At 42.1% G+C, this 20779-nt stretch overlaps 1 pseudogene; it reads right to left on the bottom strand.

The window, feature by feature from the left end:
• Positions 1 to 954: 954 nt before the first annotated feature.
• The window catches only part of LOC118832533, a 28448-nt pseudogene continuing 8623 nt past the window's right edge, over positions 955 to 20779 (bottom strand).

The following is a 20779-nucleotide window of genomic DNA, read 5'->3' as shown; positions in this document are numbered from 1 at the left end:
TGGCTGGACCGCTCTCTAACCTGATCTAGCAGTTTACCCACTAACCTGCTCCGTGGTCTTTGGTGTTTGTGGGTTGAGAAGTCTGGTAACTACAACAGCTCAGTGATTCATGGCCCAAAGGCCTGCTCCAGTGGCCTCCTGGTCTGGTCTGTCCTGGCACGGCTCACGCTGGGCTGTGCTCTGCTCCCAGCATGGTGCGATAGACCCTTCCCAGTGACCATCCAGGTCATCCTGGGCCAGAGACCTGCTTCCCTCTGCTATTTCATGTGTTCTGCAGCTCTAGAATTTGTTCAGAGCCATTTTTACAGGTGTTTGGAGGGATTTGGGGGAGAGCTTAAGCAAGTCCCTGTTTTCCAGCCGCCATCTTGGCTCCACCCTGCTGTTGTTATATCTTTCATGGAGTCTTGAATAATTTTGATATATTCAAGGAGAACGCCTAGAACCGCTAGTGCCTTCCTCTCCTCCCCCAATTGCTTTGCATTTATTTTGTATGTATCTTGAATATGTTTATATGTACTGTCTTCTCCAATAGACTATAAACATACTCTTTGAGAACAGGGACGCTTTCATTTTTTTTTTCGTCAGAAACGTCATTTATTACAGAGGTCAGAAGAGTGATCACTAGGGAGAGTCACTGTGGGGGGACGGGGAGATCAGGGCTCCCACACTGATTGGAGGGGAAGGATTCAAGGCTGGGGGAAATCAGGGAGGGGGTGCCCACATGCCCCAACCCCATCTAATGCCTCCGGATAGAGGGGTCCCCCTGCCTGCCAAGCCTCCCTCCTGTTTCTAGCTTTAGGAGGAGGCTGGGGAGAGGGTGTAGTGTTACTGGGTCAGGTTTGGACTGAGGCTGGGGGGGGAGGGGGAGGAAGGGTCTCCCCCTTTCACATGCACTCAGAATACTGATCTCCTGGAGGGTGAGAGGAGGTGGGCATCCCCCTCCCCCCCGCCCGGTTATAGGAGGAAAAGGTTAGTGTTAGGGGGTGGGGTTCCCGGGGGCATCATGGGAGGCAGGCCAGGCCCCCCACCCAGGGGTGAGATGAAGGCCGGTGGGGCCCCGGGGGCACAGGGCTGAGATGCAGCTGGTTCAGAGTGAGCATGGCTGGAGGTGGAGGCTGGAAAGGGTTGGTGAGGGATGGGCCAGTGGTTGTGCCAGGGGCTCCAGTTGGCAGGAAGGGGTTGGAGGCCTTGGGTCCTGGAGGAGCAGGCCCCGGCCGAGTCACCAAAGAGTCCAGGTCCACGAGGGCGGCATTGGGTCCCAGGAAGGACTCTGGCGTCTTCCGTGTCAGGGGCGTGGGGGCCGGCGGCACTGTCAGTGGAGGGCTCCCCACAGCCTCTGCCAGGGAGCCCCCAACCCCGCTGAGGTCAAATGCCCCGGGGCTCCGTGCGGGGACCTCTCCAGCCAGAAGCTCCAGCTCCCCAGTGCTGCTGCCCGAGGTGGGCAGTGCCGTCCGAAGGCGGTCAAAGTCAGAGAATTCTTCCGGTTCCGCGTCGAAGCCTCCAGGTACTGGGCTGCCATTGGTGCTGGGCTTGGCCGGGGAGCCTCCCCAGGGGTCGGAGAAGGCTGGCGCTGGTGCCCACGGGTCCATGGCGGTAGACGGCCACTGACTGGGGCCCCTCCTGGGCCATCAGCTCCCCCTCAGGGGTCTGGGGAGCAGGGGGGGCCCCAAGAATCAGCTGCAGGGCCAGGGGGTGGGGCAGGTCTCCAGGGGTCCCCAGACGCAGGGGTGGGAGCCGGACCCCCCCAGGGGTCAGCTGAGGGTGGGACAGGGAGTCCTGGGGGGCCCCCCAGGGGTCGGAGGGTGGGACGGCTGCAAGGACAGGACCTCCCCAGGGGTCAGAGGACGGTGGGGGGGGCTGGGGCCGTGAAGACAGCCAGATCCATGAGAGACGACTCCCCCTTGCCCCCGGTCTCTCTCTTGCTCTCCTCGATCGCCATCTGCAGCCTCAGATCATCGCCTCGACGAATGCGCACATTATGGCTGTTACTGCGTACAATGTTCTCCTGGTCGGCCTCTTCCTTGCTCATGGCCAGGGCCAGGTGCAGCTGCAGGTCTTCCTCCCGGCTACTCTGGGGCCAGGCCTGCTCCGCCTCCGGGGGTGCCCCGGCCCCCACAGCCGCCGAGGATGCCGTGGCTGTCTGAGCCAGCTTCTCCTTGGTCTTGAGGGCGTGGGCCCGCTCTTCCCGCAGGCGGTCCTCGTCCCGCAGCAGGGCCACCAGCTGCTTGGCCTTCTCGCGCGCACGTTGACACCCCGGTCCTTGCCGTGACTCTTTCATTTTTGTCTCTATGTCCTTGGTACCTAGTGCAATGAAAGACACCTAGTGGTCACTTAATAAATACTTGTTGATTAATTAATTGAATGACTTTAAGGCTGTTTTGCTCTACTGAATCAAAAACTTTTTAATAGTCAACAAGTAGTAATCACAGTGAGATTTTGTATCCACTATATGTGTTTCAGTAAATATGCAGTCTGCTGTGGAATATTCCTCATTAAAGCCTGATCATTCCCTATTAATACTCTCATAGAGGATGGCCCCAATGAGCATGTAGATTCTTCTCATCAACATTTTACATGGATGGGGTCAATGGAAGTATGACATATCAACCTCAGTAAATTTGGAGTCTTTGTTCCTTGAAGGCCCCAAGCGCTTCTCCCAGAGGGAATGTACGTCATTCTTAACTCATTTTCTTTTTCACATCACGCCAGTGGGTGCTTTGAGTGTTACATTTTGTACATACTATTTTTAAACAATGTACAGAGACAGTTACTGTCTCTGCTTGTGGTATGACACTCCGTTTTTCAGTTAGTCGCCTTCTTCCCCATAGCAGCTTCGCAAACCACACCAAATGGAGAGAAAACAGTTTACTATCATGTCACCTCTGACAACAGACAGGTGGGAAGCCATTTTTTAAAATGCTGAGTTCAGGGAAATGATGCTGAACTGAGCTGTAAACCAACCTTTGGGCTGATTATTGACAGCTGGGTTTTCAGAAAAGTTCCCAAAATGACTTGAAAGAATAACTTTTGTGTCCTTCTCTGGACCCAGATCCAGTAGTCCTTTTATTAACTCACTGGCTGTTGTTGAATATGGTACCACAGAGCCAAACAACGGAGGAAGGTGGTGAATGGCCATGGCAAAGATTTAGGTGAGAACCAAAGAAGAACTTTCTGATACTAAAGGTACTTTGGCTTCATTAGCGTGGATACTCCTTCCACTGCTGCACATTGCACCTCCTTAACATCTTTCCATCCCGTGCAATTCTCAGCCATGTCTAGCAATAAGTTCTTGATGAGTTCCCCTCTGCTTCACATTATTACCCTTCAGATGCTGTAGTATCAAGTCAGAGAGAAAGTATTTGCTTTTGCTAGTTGTGAGGAAGAGCATGGAGAAGGTCCCCTCCTGCTTTCCACTCCTCAAAAGTGAGTTCAGTATTGTTTGTTGATGTTAACCTCTCTGCCTCACCCTCCCTCACCCCACACATCCAAACAGTTGTCACATATTGGCATGCAATCTGATACAGGTTCTACATACACCTTCACATTAAACTTATTTTCACAATAGTGAAGTTCCAAGGAAGAACTATAACCAATGGAATGAACCATGAGAAAGAAGAAACAAAAAAGAGCAAATAGTTTGCTTCAATCTGCATTCAGACTCTGTAATTCTTTCTCTGGATGTGAATCCCTTTCTCCATCATGAATCTTTTGGGGTTGTCTTAGAACCTTGCATTGCTGAGAAGAGCCAAGTTTATCAGTTAGTCATCACAGATACCATGTGTCTGTAATCGTGTATAATGATCTCCTGGTTCTGCTCCCCTCACTCAGCATCAGATCATATAAGTCTTTCCAGATTATTATGAAGTCCCTCTGCTCCTCATTTTTTATAGCACAATAGTATTCCATTACATTCATATACCACAACTTGTTTAGCTATTCCCCAATTGACGGGCATCCCCTTGATTTCCAATTCTTTGCCACCACAAAAAGAGCTGCTATAAATATTTTTGAACATATGGGTCCTTTCCCCACTTGTATGATTTCTTTGGGATATAATAACAGTTTTAAGCTATGGTTATATCTTTGTCGTGTGCTTATGAATCTTTTGGGTTTAAGCATGTTTGTATGGAGGAAATGAATAGTTGCCTGCTAATAAATAAATACTAATCTATATTGCTCATTGAGTACCTTTCTATTTCCCTTTGTTCGAAGAGCCCAACCAAAGCTTTAAGTGATTTTCCTCAGAGCTCTGGGATGCAGAGTAGAAGAGCCAGGGAGTTCAAGAAAAAGAGCCTCATCTCTCTCTTTTTGGATCTGGCTCCTCCAGCATTGACCTCCATATGCCAGTGTGAGCCCAGAGATGAGGAGGCCTTTGGTGGGCTAGGGTGGAGTTGCATTTCTATGGTTTCACAGATTACTCAGTCGATGAATGGGCGTTTAGTAAGTGTCTACTCTGGGTCAGGCACTGTGGATAGAGACAAAAATGAAACCTTTTGTTGAGGTTGAATGTGGTATATTGTCAGGGAATGTGCAAAGCAAGAAGTCAGAGACATTGAATCCTGAGTTTCTTCTGCATCGAATTTGAATGTGCCTTGCACATTTTTGTTTGTAAGACCATGCAATGCATTGCCATCTGTGAGCAAATCTGTATTGTCTCTTCTTTGGGGAGCTCTTTATGGTCTAGATCAGGGCTTCTTAACCTTTTTTGTTGTCTTGGACAGCCTTGGACACTCGACCTCTTCTGTGAACCTCTTCTCAGAATCATGGGTTTAAATGCCTAAAATCAAATATACAGGAATATAGAGGGAACCAATTATATCGAAGTACAGTTTTCAAATGACTAAAATAAAGAGGGTCATGGATCTCAGGTTAACAGTCCCTGCCCCAGAGACTTTGAGTGGGAGCATCAGGGTTGGGTATTTCTTTACCAAAGGGAGGGAGAGATTTGGAGGCATCAGGACTGGGAATAAAAAGCTATAGAAGCCACCTCCTCCTCAGAAGAAATAAGACAGAAGCTTAAAGAGAATAGGCCTGGCTTCACTTACATGCCAATGAAGCCCAGGAATAGAGTAGATTCCAGGCTGTGAAGGCCTAGAACTGTAATTTCCTCTTATTGGGTACCCTTCCCTCTAATTCTGTCAGACATTTGGCAATAATGATGGTTGACATTCACAATGTGTTTGATGTTTGTAAAGTACTTTTATATAGATTGTCCCTCTGACAGAGAGACACTAAATTAGTGACCTGGATGGGATTTAAACCCAGATCTTTTTGACTCTGTAGAAAGAATGCTAACTACTAATATTGATCATACTACCTACCTTTGTAAGTCCCTTCCCCTCCTGGGCCTCAGTTTCCTCCTCTGTAAAATGAGGGAGTTGGACTAGATGGCCTCTGAGGGCCCTTCCCTTCCAATAGTAATAGGTAGTGTGATAAAGGGCTTTGCCAATATTATCTAGATCTAGGATCTCATGTGTGACTTTGGGCAAGTCTCTTCACTTCTCTGGACCTCAGTTTCCTCCTGTGTAAAATGAGGGGGTTAGACAAGGTGGCCTCTGAAGTCCCTTCCAGTTCTGGATCTAGGATGTCTGTGATCATCATGTCTTACTCCTCTCTCTGCTCTCCTCCCTCTTCCTGTACTGTAAACTCCTTGAATGCAGGGATTGGGTCATTGTCTATCTTTGTATCCCTAGCTTGGAGCACAGCACTTCACACATAGTAGGCATATGAACTTTTATTGAATTAAATGATATTTCTATCATGAGTCCTGTCTCACCAAACATGGGTGATCAAATGTAGGTTCCTGTGTTAAAATTTCAAGTTTATTTTATTATTAACCTTCTGTATTGGTATTTACATATCTGAGTCTATAATGTTTCCCCATCTGCAAAGGAGTTGAACTAGAACTGGAAGGTTCCTTCCACTTCTGACATTCTATGCTCAGTGTTCTGAGCTCCCTTCCAGATCAGGCATTCTGTATTAGAAGGCTCCACCATTCTCTTTCTCTGTCCTAAGGGCCCTTTGGACTCTCACATTTTATGTTTCGTACTCTAAAGCCCTTCCAGCTCTGACACCCTATTTCTGTGTTTGCTTCCTAATTATTTATACATATATATGTGTGTGTATGTGTGTGTAAATGTATATATTTTTTCCCAGAAAAATAGTAGGTGCTTCCCTCTACTGTTCTTTCATTCTGTTTCACACCTGTTGTCTTCCGTAGTATCTGGTTTTACAGTTTTAAGTGGACACATTTTCCTTCTTTCCTCTTAGATTTCAGTTTAAAGACTCTTCTAATGAGGTCAGTGGGGGTGTTTCTATGACTGGTAGGCCTGCCTCCCATCTTTCTGCTAACTATGGCATCCTGGAAGGGATGGGGAGTTGTCCTCCTCAGAAACACAGTACTCTAGTTGGACCCAGTCCAAATAAGCTGAAAGCACATTTGAATGAGTTTACCAGGAGTAGAAACTACTTTCGTTGATCTGCGAGGTAGACCTTGGATCTATGGCATTCTTATTTTCACACTTTATACTGGTACCAAGATCTCTTGGCTTTTTAAGCCATAAAGGAAAAGATTTTTGTACTAAAAAAGAAAACCCCCATATTCTAGGAATTAATTTATGTATAGTTTCCTAGATAGTGGTAAGAATTACCCTTTTGCTTCAAAGGTAAACATAGGATGACTCTGATATCACAAATACTCTGTGAGTCATTATCAGTCTTCAGTGAATGCTCTATCTAGCCTTTGACATTCGATAGAGGAATAAAGGAATCAAACATATTTATACAATCTTTATGAAAATAGTTAAAATTGTGATTTAATTTTTACTCTCCCATCATGACAGTAAAATAGATGTCAGGACTAAATGGTTGATGGTACAGTAATGTTTGGTGCATGACAAAGAAAGGCAAGACTGATTCTCCACCATAAAGCGATGTGGTGGTATGATATGGTGGTGTGCTGACTTTTATTTTGGGAGCCTACTCTTTTCCAGTTAGCAGTGGTTTAGTTTCTAATACACTACTTTGGCTTCCTTGATATTGAATTTATGCTTTTTTAATTTCCCTATGGAAAAAAATAAAATAAAAATAAATGAGACCTCTCCTCCTCCTCTTCCTTCCTCTCTTCCTCTTCTCATCTGACAACAAAGGAAATCAGTGACTCAGTGGAAAGAGTGCTGGATTTGGAGTCAGAAGCCTTGCTTTTGAGTTCTGACTCTACCGCTTACTACCCGTGTGACATTAGGTAACACGTTAAACCTTTCTTGACTAGTTTCCCTCACTGGAAAATGGAGATAGATTAGATCTGGGTTCTTCATCTTCTTTGTGTCCTGTACTCCTTGGGCAGTCTGGGTAAAGCCTATATACACCTTTGCAGAATCATGTTTTTAAATGAATGAAATAAAATCCGTAGGATTACAAAGGAAACCAATTATATTGAAATACAGTTGTCCATATATTTTTCTTAAAGTTCTGACCCCAGGTTAAGAACCCCCATAAGAGATGATTTTGGAAGGGCCTTCCATTTCTAGATCCTATTATTTTGCATTTCTGGCATTTTCCACCAGTTCCACTGCTTTTGGACTTCTTTGGAACCCTCCTTTATGTCCCCACGCTGTGTACACCTCTCACCCCACACCCCCTTCCAACTTCCTTTTATGTATTATGAGGGCAGAGACTGTCTATGTTTTTATTTGTATTTGTATCCTCAGCACTTGGCACAGTGTTTGGCACATAGCAGGTGCCTAGTAAATGTTTATTGACTGGCATTGGAAAATGGAGCTTGTCCATTAATACCTATAGATATATCTCTATAAATATGTCACTAGATATTTATATCACTAGGTATCTTTATCAATATTTTTCTATCTTTATGTCTATCTGTACCTTGGATAGGAACTATAAATTCACAATTATTTGGCCCCAAATTGAAAAGGAGGAGAGTGGGCTGGATTTCCTTTGGAAAATCCAGAGTTATTTGGTAGACCAAGCTTCTCCCTGAAACAAAGGCCTATCTTTTTAATAGTATTCTTCCAATAGTGTTGTATGTCTGTGTGTCATGGAACACTGCAGTCTCTGAAGAACTAAAATTGAGGATAAACCAAAGGGCAATAGAGAGGTTCATGGTGGGCATGAGCAGTCTGAAACACATGACAAACAAGAAATTGCACAGGAGAAAAGGATATCATCCAAGAAAATTATAACTGAAGATGGGCTGGTCACATGACAAGAATGAAGGAAAACTGATGAACAATCCATACTTTCCACTGACATTCTTGCAATGTGAACAGAACTTAAGGAAGAATCCTACTGTGTTTGGCAGACTCCTCCCCCCCCCCAACCCCCATTTCCAATTTAGGAGAGAACATACGTAATAGTGACATGGGAGCAGTAAACCCAGATAGAGTGTGATCTTCATTGTAGTAGGGAAGACCCACATTGAACAAATGATAGAATCATTGAACTATTGGTGTGTTGGAGAGAAAAATGGTGTCTAATATTTATACAATAAGGAAGTAGTCTAGTATAGGGAACAGAATATTCAATATTGAGCCAGGAGACCCAACCAGCTGTGTGGATTTGGGAAAGTCTCTCCCTTTCTGTGGTCAGTCAGTCAATTGACCTGTATATACATACATACATACATACATACATACATACATACATACGTACATACATACGTACATACATACAGCATAAATATTTAGAGAATAAATACATATTAAATAGAAGGCATTTAGGGAACTAGCACTAGCAGATGGGGGAATAGGAAGGGCCTCATAAGAAAATGATGTTTGAGTTGGATCTTCAAGTAAGTGAGGGAATCTTATGGGGTAGAAGTGAGGAAGGAGTGCATTCCAGGTATGGGAGATGGCCAGTTTCTTCCTCTAAAAATGAAGGATGTGGACTAGATAATCTCTAACATAACTTCCAACTCTGATATTCTGCATTCTAAATAAACGTCACATTCAGGTGCTCAAAAGATTTGTGATATTTTCAGAGTAGGAAACCCCTCATATGAACACTCCCTCCACCAAGACAGATCACAGCCTCTCTAAGTAAATACTAAGGGCCGAGAAATAGCCTGAGACATAGTATATATGAGACATCAAGAAATATACTTGGGATTTTAGCCCAAGTCTTCCTTATTACAAACAATGCCCTCTATCCACTAGACCACACTACTCCATCATATTATTGTTTTGGATAACATGCCCAATTGTACCCTAGTTGATTTGCTGAGGGCACCAAATAATTAACTGGAAGGAGAATGTGAAGGAGTTGGGCTTTCATGGACCTTGTCATAAAGAAGCAGTGAAATAATGAGATATTATGATAACCATAAAATTTGGGCACTCCAGATGATCCCTTTATGAGGTACAAATTAGTTGCTTGAGTGAATCAAAAAGAGAGTAAAATGACAGTGTAACCTTTAAAAGTCAGATCCCTGAGTCTAGAAGCTAAGCTGGTAAGAACCCAGCTCCTCTTGGGATGAGCGTAAGAAGCCATATGGAGCTGAGAAGGCAGCATCATGGACAGAGGCAAATGCTACGGAGAAAGGTGCTGGGACTGTGGGTGTAAGGCTGATTGGGGAGACGGGCAGATGGCGCGCAAGGTATGTCAGGAGAGAAGTTGTGTTGTTGAAACCCTCAGACTACAGTCCCTAAGGCAGTAAACCTGTATCTCCTTTCCCTCCTTGAGCTCCTTCACAAGTCTTTTCCTCTGAGCATGGGGGAAAGTTTGTTTACCTTTCTTTGTTTGAAATGTTTACTTTGTCTTTACAAATAGTGGTAACTGTCTGGCAATTCTTAATTGGAGTTGTACTTAATACTGTACTTTTCAGGAATACATTTAGGAAGAAACAAATGAGGAGGGAAACATTCCCAGAGGGGAAACAGAGATCTAACTCTGAGTTGTTTTGCTACAAGTGCAGTTTCTTGCTTGAGGCTGGGAGTTAACAAAATGATAAAGCAAATTACATATCTTTTGATATTACTGCCCAGTGTGGAGAAGGAACATTTATCCTAGAAAAATCCATTTAAGCAATGCATCCATAGTAGGGCTAGCGGCACCATTCCTTTGGACATTGCCATGTTTGTGTATGTGATTTAGCTTTCCTGTCATATAGTAGGTTACTAGAGCAGAGGGGGCTGTTTCACTAAATCATCCTTAAGCAGTATTTCTGTATAATCTCATTAGGAATGGAGTGACAATCTTGACTCTCATGATAAAACTGAATGAAGGGGCATCTGGGGGAACAGGGTCAGGAGAGAGTCAAGAGTACCCATAGACAGGATAGCTTTGCTTCTCTGCTTATCATTTGGAGTCACAATGACTTTCAAGCATGATGGGGACTTAAAAAAAAGTGGGATAATACAGTGGCAGCACTGAGACTCCAAAAGAAATGAACAATAGTCATGTGGTAAATTGCTTCAGCATTGGGGATCTAGGCATAACATTCAACTTAATCACCTTTAAGAAGTAAGCGTTCCGGGGCGGAGCCAAGATGGCGCTGTGAAAGGAAGGAACTACCGGAGCTCTCTCACAAATTCTGTCAAATACATCTAAAAAAGTGAATCTGAGCAGATTTGAGAAAGATAGAAGCCACTACCAGACTGAGAGGGGTAGGAGCACCTGGCACGAGGAACAGCACCAGACCAAACCAACCGGGAACAGCAGAGGAATCCAGCCAGCACGCTGGTCTGGGAAAGTGTGGGGTGAGCCAAACGCCGGAGCAGAAACAGGCCCAGGGTGGAAGTACCAGCTATGGGTGTGATTGAGCCCCAGGCCTCTCATCCTAGGACAGGGGTCTGTCAGAGCGCAGAGCCTGCGACTTTGGGAGCAGCTAGCCCGGAGGCCTCCAACCCACAGTCTAAAGGTTTGAAACTTGCCTTCTTGAACTTCCAGGAGCCATGATATGCAGGTAAAAGGGCTCTTATCCCTCCCTTGAAAAAACTCAGAGAATAATACCTCAGGAGAAACAGAGGAGCCAGAAGCGGGGCTTTGGTAGCAAGAGAAGTGGGGGAGAGGGCCCTCCCTGTGGTGGCAGGAGGAGACTAGTGCAGGAAGAGAGGTGTTCCAGCAGCCCTCATGTTAGCAGAATGAGAGCAATTGAGCCCCAGGGGGTGGAGCTAACTAACGTCAATGCCAGGACACCAGATGTGGCTTTGCACAGCCAGGGGAAATGGCAGACACCAACACAGACAAGAGCTGAGACCACTCATGTTGTAGAACAGTCTTGGGGAAGAGGAGACTCCCAGCAGCCAGACCATCCCTCCCCACACCTCAAGAAACCAGAGGCCATAGCACATAAAGCTAGATCCCAAAACAAGAAAGTTGGGACAGAGCCCCCTGAACCCCAGAAGCAGAGATCCACTTCAGAAACCAGGAGGAAAAAAAACACCATGAAAAAGAACAGTAAGAAGCTTTCAAAGATGATTGATTCATATTATGGAGACAGGAAAGATCAAAATACCAGTTCAGAAGAGGACAGCATGGATACTTCACCCACATCTGAAACCTCAAAAGGGAAAGTGAACTGGTATCCAGACCAAAAAGTATTGCTGGAAGAACTCAAGGAGGACTTTAAAAACCAAATTAGGGAGGTAAAAGAAAAAACGGAAAAAAGGGAAAATTCACAGAGGAAAACAAATTTTCAAAAAGTAAAATTGGTGAATTGGTTAAGGAGAATCAGAATTTAAATGGAAAAAATGTCTCATTTAAAAGTAAAATTAACCAAATGGAAAAGGAGTTAGAGAAGATAAAGGAAGAAAACAATACATTAAAAATTAGAATTGGGCAAGTAGAAGCTAATGACTCTATGAGACATCAAGAATCAGTCAAACAAAATCTAAAGAATGAAAAAATAGAAGGAAATGTGAAATATCTGATTGGAAAAACAACTGACCTGGAAAATAGATCCAGGAGAGACAATCTAAGAATTATTGGTCTACCTGAAAGCTATGATGAAAAAAAGAGCCTGGACAGTATCTTCCATGAAATCCTTAAGGAAAATTCCCTGGAGGTCCTAGAACCAGAGGGTAAAGTTATCAACAAAAGAATCCATCTATCACCTCCTGAAAAAGATCTATATTTCCCTCTATCCTATCCTGTCCCCCTTTATTCAAATTTCTCCCTTGACCCTGTCCCTTTTCAAAAGTGTTTGCTTTTGATTACTTCTTCCCCCTATCTACCCTCCCTTCTGTTGTCCCCCCTTTCTTATTCCCTTACCCCTACTTTCATGTGGGGCAAGATACCCAATTGAGTGTGTATGTTATTCCCTCCTCAAGTCAAATCCGATGAGAGAAAGATTCACTCATTCCCCCTCACCTGCCCCCTCTTCCCTTTCAATGAACTGATTTTTCTTGCCACTTTTATGTGAGATAATTTACCCCATTCTCTCTGTCCCTTTCTCCCTCTGTCAATGTATTCCTCTCTCATCACTTAATTTTATTTTATTTTTTTAGATATCATCCCTTCATACTGAACTCACCTTGCGCCCTCTCTCTCTCTGTCTCTCTCTCTCTGTCTCTGTCTCTGTCTCTCTCTCTCTCTATACACACACACACACACACACACACACACACACACACACACACATATATCTATATATATCTATATATATATATATATATATATATATATATATATATATATATATATCTATATTCTCTTCAACTACCTTAATACTGGGAAAGGTCTCATGAATTACACACATCATCTTTCCATGCAGGAATGTAATCAAAACAGTTCCACTTTAGTAAGTCTCTTATGATTTCTCCTTCTTATTTACCTTTTCATGCTTCTCTTGATTCTTGTGTTTGAAAGTCAAATTTTCTATTCAGCTCTGGTCTTTTCACTGAGAAAGCTTGAAAGTCTTCTATTTTATTGAAAGTCTATATTTTGCCTTGGAGCAATATACTCAAGTTTTGCTGGGTAGGTGATTCTTGGCTTTAATCCTAACTCCTTTGACCTCTGGAATATCATATTCCAAGCCCTTTGATCCCTTAATTTAGAAGCTGCTAGATCTTGTGTTATCCTGATTGTGTTTCCACAGTACTCAAAGTGTTTCTTTCTGTCTGCTTGCAATATTGTCTCCTTGGCCTGGGAACTCTGGAATTTGGCAACAATATTCCTAGGAGTTTTCTTTTTGGGATCTTTTTCAAGAGGCAATCAGTGGATTCTTTCAATTTCTATTTTACCCTCTGGCTCTAGAATATCAGGTCAATTTTTCTTGATAATTTCTTGAAAGATGATGTCTAGGCTCTTTTTTTGATCATGGCTTTCAGGTAGTCCAATAATTTTTAAATTATCTCTCTTGGCTCTATTCTCCAGGTCAGTGGTTTTTCCAATGAGATATTTCACATTGTCTTCCATTTTTTCATTCCTTTGGTTCTGTTTTATAATGTTTTGATTTCTCATAAAGTCACTAGCTTCCACTTGCTCCAATCTAATTTTTAAGGTAGTATTTTTTTCAGTGGTCTTTTGGACCTCCTTTTCCATGTGGCCAATTCTGCCTTTCAAGGTATTCTTCTCCTCATTGGCTTTTTGGAGCTCTTTTGCCATTTGAATTAGTCTATTTTTAAGGTGTTATTTTCTTCAGTATTTTTTTTGGTCTCCTTTAGCTAGTCATTGACTTGTTTTTCATGGTTTTCTTGCATCACTCTCATTTCTCTTCCCAGTTTTTCTTCTACTTCTCTTACTTGCTTTTCCAAATCCTTTCTGAGCTCTTCCATGGCCTGAGACCAATCCCTATTTTTCTTGGAGGCTTTTGATGTTGGCTCTTTGACTTTGTTGACTTCTTCTGTCTGTATGTCTTCTTTGTCACCAAAGAAAGAATCCAAAGTCTGAGTCTGAATCTGAGACCGTTTTTGCTGCCTCTTCATGTTCCTAGCCAACTGCTAGACCCTTGAGCTTTTTGTTGGGGTATGACTGCTTGTAGAGCAGAGAGTACTTTGTCCCAATCTTAAGGGGCTGTGCTGCTGTTTTCAGAGCTACTTCTACACAGGAAACTCTGCCACACCAGTGGTCCTCCTCCCCCAAGAACCGCCAACCCAGACCTTGACCCAGATCCAAGCAGGCTCTGTTCTCCTGCCCTCCCACGGGGTGGGCCTGGGGCTGGAAGCAGCAGCAGCTGGTGCTTTGGAAGCAGCCCTAGAGCAGCACCACTTCCAGGCCCTGGGGCTAGGGCCTACCTCGGACTCCTTTCACTCTAGCAGTTTTTCCACTAACCTTCTCTGTTGTCTTTGGCATTTGTGGGTTGAGAAGTCTGGTAACTGCCACAGCTCACTGATTCAGGGCACTAAGGCCTGTTCCAACCAGCTCCTGGTCTGGTTGGTCTGGGCACAGCCCATGCTGGGCTGTGCTCTGCTCTGCTCCCAGCTCTATGCAATGGACCTTTCCCAGCGACCATTCAGGCTTTCCTGGGCTGGAGCCTTGTTCCCCTCTGCTATTTCGTGGGTTCTGCAGCACTAGAATTTGTTCAGAGCCATTTTTTACAGGTGTTTGGAGGGACCTGGGGGAGAGCTTAAACAAGTCCCTGCCTTCCAGCTGCCATCTTGGCTCTGCCTTTTTTTTCTCTTTTGTTTTCATTTTGTTTCTTCTTTCTCATGATTGATTCCATTGGTCATAATTCTTCTTTACAACTTGACTATTGTGTAAATAAGTTTGATGTGAAGTTATATGTAAAACATATATCAGATTCCATGCCATCTTGGGGAGGTGGGGGGGGAGAAAATCTGGAACTCAAAATCATGTGGAATTTGAGTGTTGTAAATTAAAAATAAAAAAATCTTAATTTAAAAAAATAAACAAGAAAAAAAGAATAATTGTTCCTTCTTTCAAAGAGAATTGTAAAGGAAAGCTGAAACATCTGAAACCCCCAAATGATTGCAGTTGAAACCCATTTACTATCTTTGCCTTCCTTCGAAAGATTATCTTGATTAGGCTTTTTTTTTGGATTTGGTTTTCTGTCCTGAAAAGGATGTTTCTTATAGTAAGAGCTTCGAGAAAATGTGGGTGTTCAGGACAGTGAATAATAGATAGGCAGGTGAGGAGAAAGATGTGGACTGAGGGTGGATTTTTAAAGGGAAAGTGGCTCCTACTCCTGAGGAGGGAGCAAGTAGTTCTTTAGGGGAGCCTTGTTAACACTTTAGGCTTGCTTTTATATCACTGCCTGACCTGCTTTGGCCAGATCTTGATTTTTTTTGGTGAGTTGGGGAGGCTGCCTGTTTCTTGTCAAATTATATCATATTCTTAAAGGCCAGAACTAGATAATCAATAGAGTTGACTGTTAATTGTAGACCTCTCTGCTTTTCTCCTACTATACACAGAATTAATTTATCAACTCTATTAATTTCAGTTCAGTGTGACCCATGACCCAGCATTCCAGACTCTGGGCTTACATGGACCAGGTTCAATTCACTGTCCCCCCTCCCCAGTTAATCTCTCTTTGGATCATTTTCCCCTACCCAGGGTTCTTTCTGGGAAATGTCAAAATATAGTTTGTGTCTATATCTCATGTGATGTGGAAGAATCTCTAGATCTTGTTGAAGCACTCAAGGTAACATTTTATATCAGATATAGGACAGTCTTTATCCCAATTCATAGAAAAATATAGAAAACATGCTGGAACTTCATTTGTATAAGCTTTTGAGAGCTGTTTGTATGTCAAAATCTCAAACTGTTAAGAGTTAAAAAATTTTTCTTTCTTCAAGAAAAAAATGGAAACATCTGAAAGAAACCCAAGCGGGTGTGTTAGCTGTGGCAGACTTTGTGTCTAGGTCTTCCCTGACACTTATGCTAACATAGCACACAAGTTTACAATGATTCTTTGGGATTATTTTTGCCTTGATACTTGCAAAAGTCTATTCTAAACCCAAAAAACAAATAGTAAAAAGTCAAACTACTACAACAGACAAAGAGCATTGGCTCTGGAGTGTGATGACTTAGGTTCAAATCTGACTTCTCACATTTAATACCTGTGTGAATTTCGGCAAAGTCATTTAATTTTCCTGGGTCTTCGTTTCCTTATTTGGAAAATGAAGGGATTGGACTAATGGCCTCTGAGGTCCTTTGCAGCTCCAGATCTATGCCTCTATGATAACATATGATAGATTAATGATCTATGATTACAACAGCAAAAATAAGATAAAAACAATATACTTCCCACCAAAAAGGAAAATATTCTTTTCTTGTGAACCTGAAGTCTGCAGAGATTTGGATGTGACTCCATAGATCTAGGTTTAGTCTTGGGGGCTTCTCATAAATCTTTCCCAGCCAGGGCACTTAGAAGGCTTTTTCCCATAGAAACAAGTTTGTATCTGGTGGTTGGGTTATCAGGCTAGCCTAGAAGCTATGTAAATTAGAAGGTACCTGAAGTATAATCCTGAACCCTACCATCAATTTAGTATGCTGGGAGTATAGATAGGTCCCGATTAGTATGAATACTAAGTCCTATGAGGTGGTAAATGTATTTGAATTTATAATTATGTAAAATATGGTAATTGGTTGTAGCCTAATGGAAATATGCAGTTCAAAATCAAATAATGCAACCTTTGGGATTCATTATCCAAGCTGACCCTAAGTATGTTTTGCAGGAGAAGTTGAAAGAGAGAATATGGTAAAGAGCCTTGAATATCTCCAATGAAAAAGGAAAAATCAATTTGTTGACTTACTTTTTTATGATCTGATATTTCATTATCTGATTTGTTTTGCAAAGTTATGAATTTACCTTGGCAAATCCTGAGTAAAAGTTCTCTTGAGAAAATATTTAAGCATAATGTAAAAATCAGCCCTACTTGAACTTTGCTGTTTTTCCTCTGTCAGAGATGGCAACATTTCACACACTATAAATGTGCAGGACACCGGACAAAAAAGTGAAACTTTGGGTTCAGATTTACCAAAAGACCTTGAATTTTATGCTCTGTTTATGGAACAATTCTTTTTTGCTTTCCCTGAATCCAGTCTTTCTACCCTTTCATAGTTATCTTTTTTTTTTGTTAGAAGCATAAACAGACAATAGAAGATCCACAAAGGTATGGAGAGCAGAAAAAAAATCTATTCAATGACCTGCATAGTGTGTGATGTTTATCTTTCTGCCAGGGCTGAACAATTGTAGTCTCTTTTCAAAGTACAGACTGATCGCTCTCAGAGAAAGGAAGGTAAAGGAGCTTGAAAAACGCATGTCTCCCAGTTATCAGGACAGATGAAGTGTTCCTTTAAGAAAATGGCAGGTAGGCCTCAATGTGTAAATAAAGAAGAAAGAGGCAGAAGAGGGGGAGAGGAATCACTATCTATGTTAGGAGCTTGGAGGATTAACAAATGTGATGTAGAGGAGAAAGGGAAGAAAGACTACTGAATAGGCAGAGCAAGTTACAGATATGAGGCTCTTCCCAAAGAGCAGGGAAGAAAGAAAGCATCTGCTAATCCTGTAAGAAATGATGGGGCAGAGCCCAGGTACATACAGATGAGGGATATACAAAGACCATCTGAGGAAGAAGAGACCAATAGTGGTGGCTGGTGACTTCCTATTGGGGATACTGAGGCAGTGTGTCAATCTGACAAGAAAAATAGGAAGGTTAACTCTTTCTGGGGCATGTTTTCAGGACATGATAGAGAATATCCAAAGACCTATTAAACCTGATGAATACTGTCCACATGTGGGGCTTTTCACAGATACAAAGCTATATTATAAGAAAGAATCACAGTTGGTATTTTTATCACCGGCTGTGATAAAAAGCAAGGACATAGTCATCTTGTAGACATTTTAGGATGAAACTATAAGGATGACAGTAAACAGAAGAAAAATGGAAAAGATCTGAAAAGAATTTTGTAACAAACTTTTTACAACATCAAGGACAGTAGATTCGCCACACTTGGACTACAATATTGTTGTCCCAGACGTACCTATAGTGGAATAGAAATGCCACTAAAGAGAACAAAGGTGGGAGAAACAGTTGGATAAGACCAAGTGTGCACAGAGGAGATCTATGCTGCACATTGAGGGATCAATTGCAAGATATCTGAAGCAGGGAAAGACATCAAGGTGTGGAGAAAATACCCACCTCTGTGCCTATTTTCCCATCCATATAAAATTTTATGAGGATTATTTACGTACAAATTGAGGGCATCTTTGAGAGTAGGCAAGAGGCAAATGACGTTCCATAATACAGAACACGTCATTATCCTCACCTAATTGATTCAGAGATGTAGATGATAGTGCACGTGTGTATGTATTTATACATGTATACATGTATGTATCTGTGCATGTGCATATGTATGTATGTGTGTACACACATAATATATGTACACACTGATATACACCGCAAATGGACAACAAATTTGGCCTAGACTTAAGCAGGAGGAGAGTAGTGGGCTGGATTGTCTTCAGGAAATTGCAAAGCCCTTTTAATGACCTCAGACTTCTCCCACTAACAAAGACCCATCTTTTTTAGCAACAATTTTTTGTTGATGTGTTACTGCAAGTCTTAGAATATAATGGTTTTTGGAGAACTAAAAATGAGTATCTCAAGACAATGTAGAGGTAAATGGTGGAGTTGAACAGTCTGCAATCTATGACAAATAAACTGAAGTAATGAAATAAAGGGATGTCCTTAGGAAAACATATGATTTAAATGATGACTGGTCACATGGCAAGAGCGAAAGATAACGATGCGATAAAGGATGAGAGAAAACCATGAAAAACAAGTCAATGACTTGCTAAAGGAGACCCAAAATATACTGAAAAATATACTGAAGTAAACACCTTAAAAAATAGACTAACTCAAATGGCAAAAGAGCTCCAAAAAGCCAATGAGGAGAAGAATGCCTTGAAAGGCAGAATTAGCCAAATGGAAAAGTAGGTCCAAAAGAAAATACTGAAGAAAATACTACCTTAAAAACTAGATTGGAGCAAGTGGAAGCTAGTGTCTTGATGAGAAATCAAGATATTATAAAACAGAACCAAAGGAATGAAAAAGTGGAAGACAATGTCCAATATCTCATTAGGAAAACCACTGACCTAGAAAATAGATCCAGGAGAGATAATTTAAAATTTAAAAATTACTGGACTACCTGAAAGCCATGATCAAAAAAAGAGCCTAGATAGCATCTTTCAAGAAATTATCAAGGAGAACTGCCCCGATATTCTAGAGCCACAGGGTCAAATAGAAATTGAAAGAATCCACCGATCGCCTCTTCAAATAGATCCCCAAAAGAAATCTCCTAGGAATATTGTCGCCAAATTCCAGAGCTCCCAGATCAAGGAGAAAATACTACAAGCAGCCAGAAAGAAACAATTTGAGTATTGTGGAAACATAATCAGAATAGCCAAAGATCTAGCAGCTTCTACATTAAGAGATTGAAGGGCTTGGAATACGATACTCTGGAGGTCAATGGAACTAGGATTAAAACCAAGAATCACCTACCCAGCAAAACTGAGTATCATGCTCCAAGGCAAAATATGGACTTTCAATAAAATAGAGGACTTTCAAGCTTTCTCAGTGAAAAGACCAGAGCTGAATAGAAAATTTGACTTTCAAACACAAGAATCAAGAGAAGCATGAAAAGGTAATCAAGAAAAAGAAATTGCAAGGGACTCACTAAAGTTGAACTGTTTTGTTTACATTCCTGCATGGAAAGATGATGTGCATGATTCATGAGACCTCAGTATTAGGGTAGCTGAAGGGAATATGCATATATGTATGTATATATGTGTGTGTGTATATATATGTTTATGTATATATATGTATATGTGAGTGTGTATGTATGTATATATGCATGTGTATATATATACATGTGAGTATATATATATGTATATATATATATACAGAGAGAGAGAGAGAGAGAGAGAGAGAGAGAGAGCGAGCACAGGGTGAGTTGAAGATGAAGGGAAGATATCTAAAAGAAATAAAATCAAATTAAGGGATGAGAGAGGAATATATTGAGAGAGGGAGATAGGGAGAGATAGAATGGGGTAAATTATCTCGCACAAAAGTGGCAAGAAAAAGCAGTTCTGTAGGAAGAGAAGAGAAGGCAGGTGAGGGGGCATGAGTGAATCTTGCTCTCATCAGATTTGACCTGAGGAGGGAATACCATACATACTCAATTGGGTATCTTACCCCACAGGAAAGAAGGAGGAAGAAGATAAAAAAAGAGGGGATGATAGAAGGGAGGGCAGATGGGGGTGGAGGTAATCAAAAACAAACACTTTCGAAAAGGGACAGGGTCAAGGGAGAAAATTCAATAAAGGGGGATAGGTTAGGAAGGAGCAAAATATAGTTAGTCTTTCACAACATGAGTATTGTAGAAGGGTTATACATAATGATACGCATGTGGTCTATGTTGAATTGCTTGACTTCTTAGGAAGGGAGGGTGGGAAGGGAAGAGGGGAGAGAATTTGGAACTCAAAGTTTTAAAAACAGATGTTCAAAAACAAAAAAAAAGTTTTTGCATGCAACTAGAAAATGAGATACACAGGCAATGGGGTGTAGAAATTTATCTTGCCCTACAAGAAAGGAAGGGAAAAGGGGATAGGAGGGGAGTGGGGTGACAGAAGGAAGGGCTGACTGGGGAACAGGGCAACCAGAATATAAGCCATCTTGGAGTGGGGGGGAGGGTAGAAATGGGGAGAAAATTTGTAATTCAAACTCTTGTGAAAATCAATGCTGAAAACTAAATATATTAAATAAAAAAAATTTAAAAAAAATACACCAAATCCGCGGTCTGGGTCCCTGAACTGGACCTCTTATGTATTTTGTGCACTAGGAGAGTCATCTTTCCA

Source organism: Trichosurus vulpecula, chromosome X (genome assembly GCF_011100635.1).
Source record: "Trichosurus vulpecula isolate mTriVul1 chromosome X, mTriVul1.pri, whole genome shotgun sequence".
Lineage (NCBI taxonomy): Eukaryota > Metazoa > Chordata > Mammalia > Diprotodontia > Phalangeridae > Trichosurus > Trichosurus vulpecula.
The sequence above is the reverse complement of the archived record's forward strand: the minus strand, read 5'-3'. Positions and strand labels throughout refer to the sequence as shown.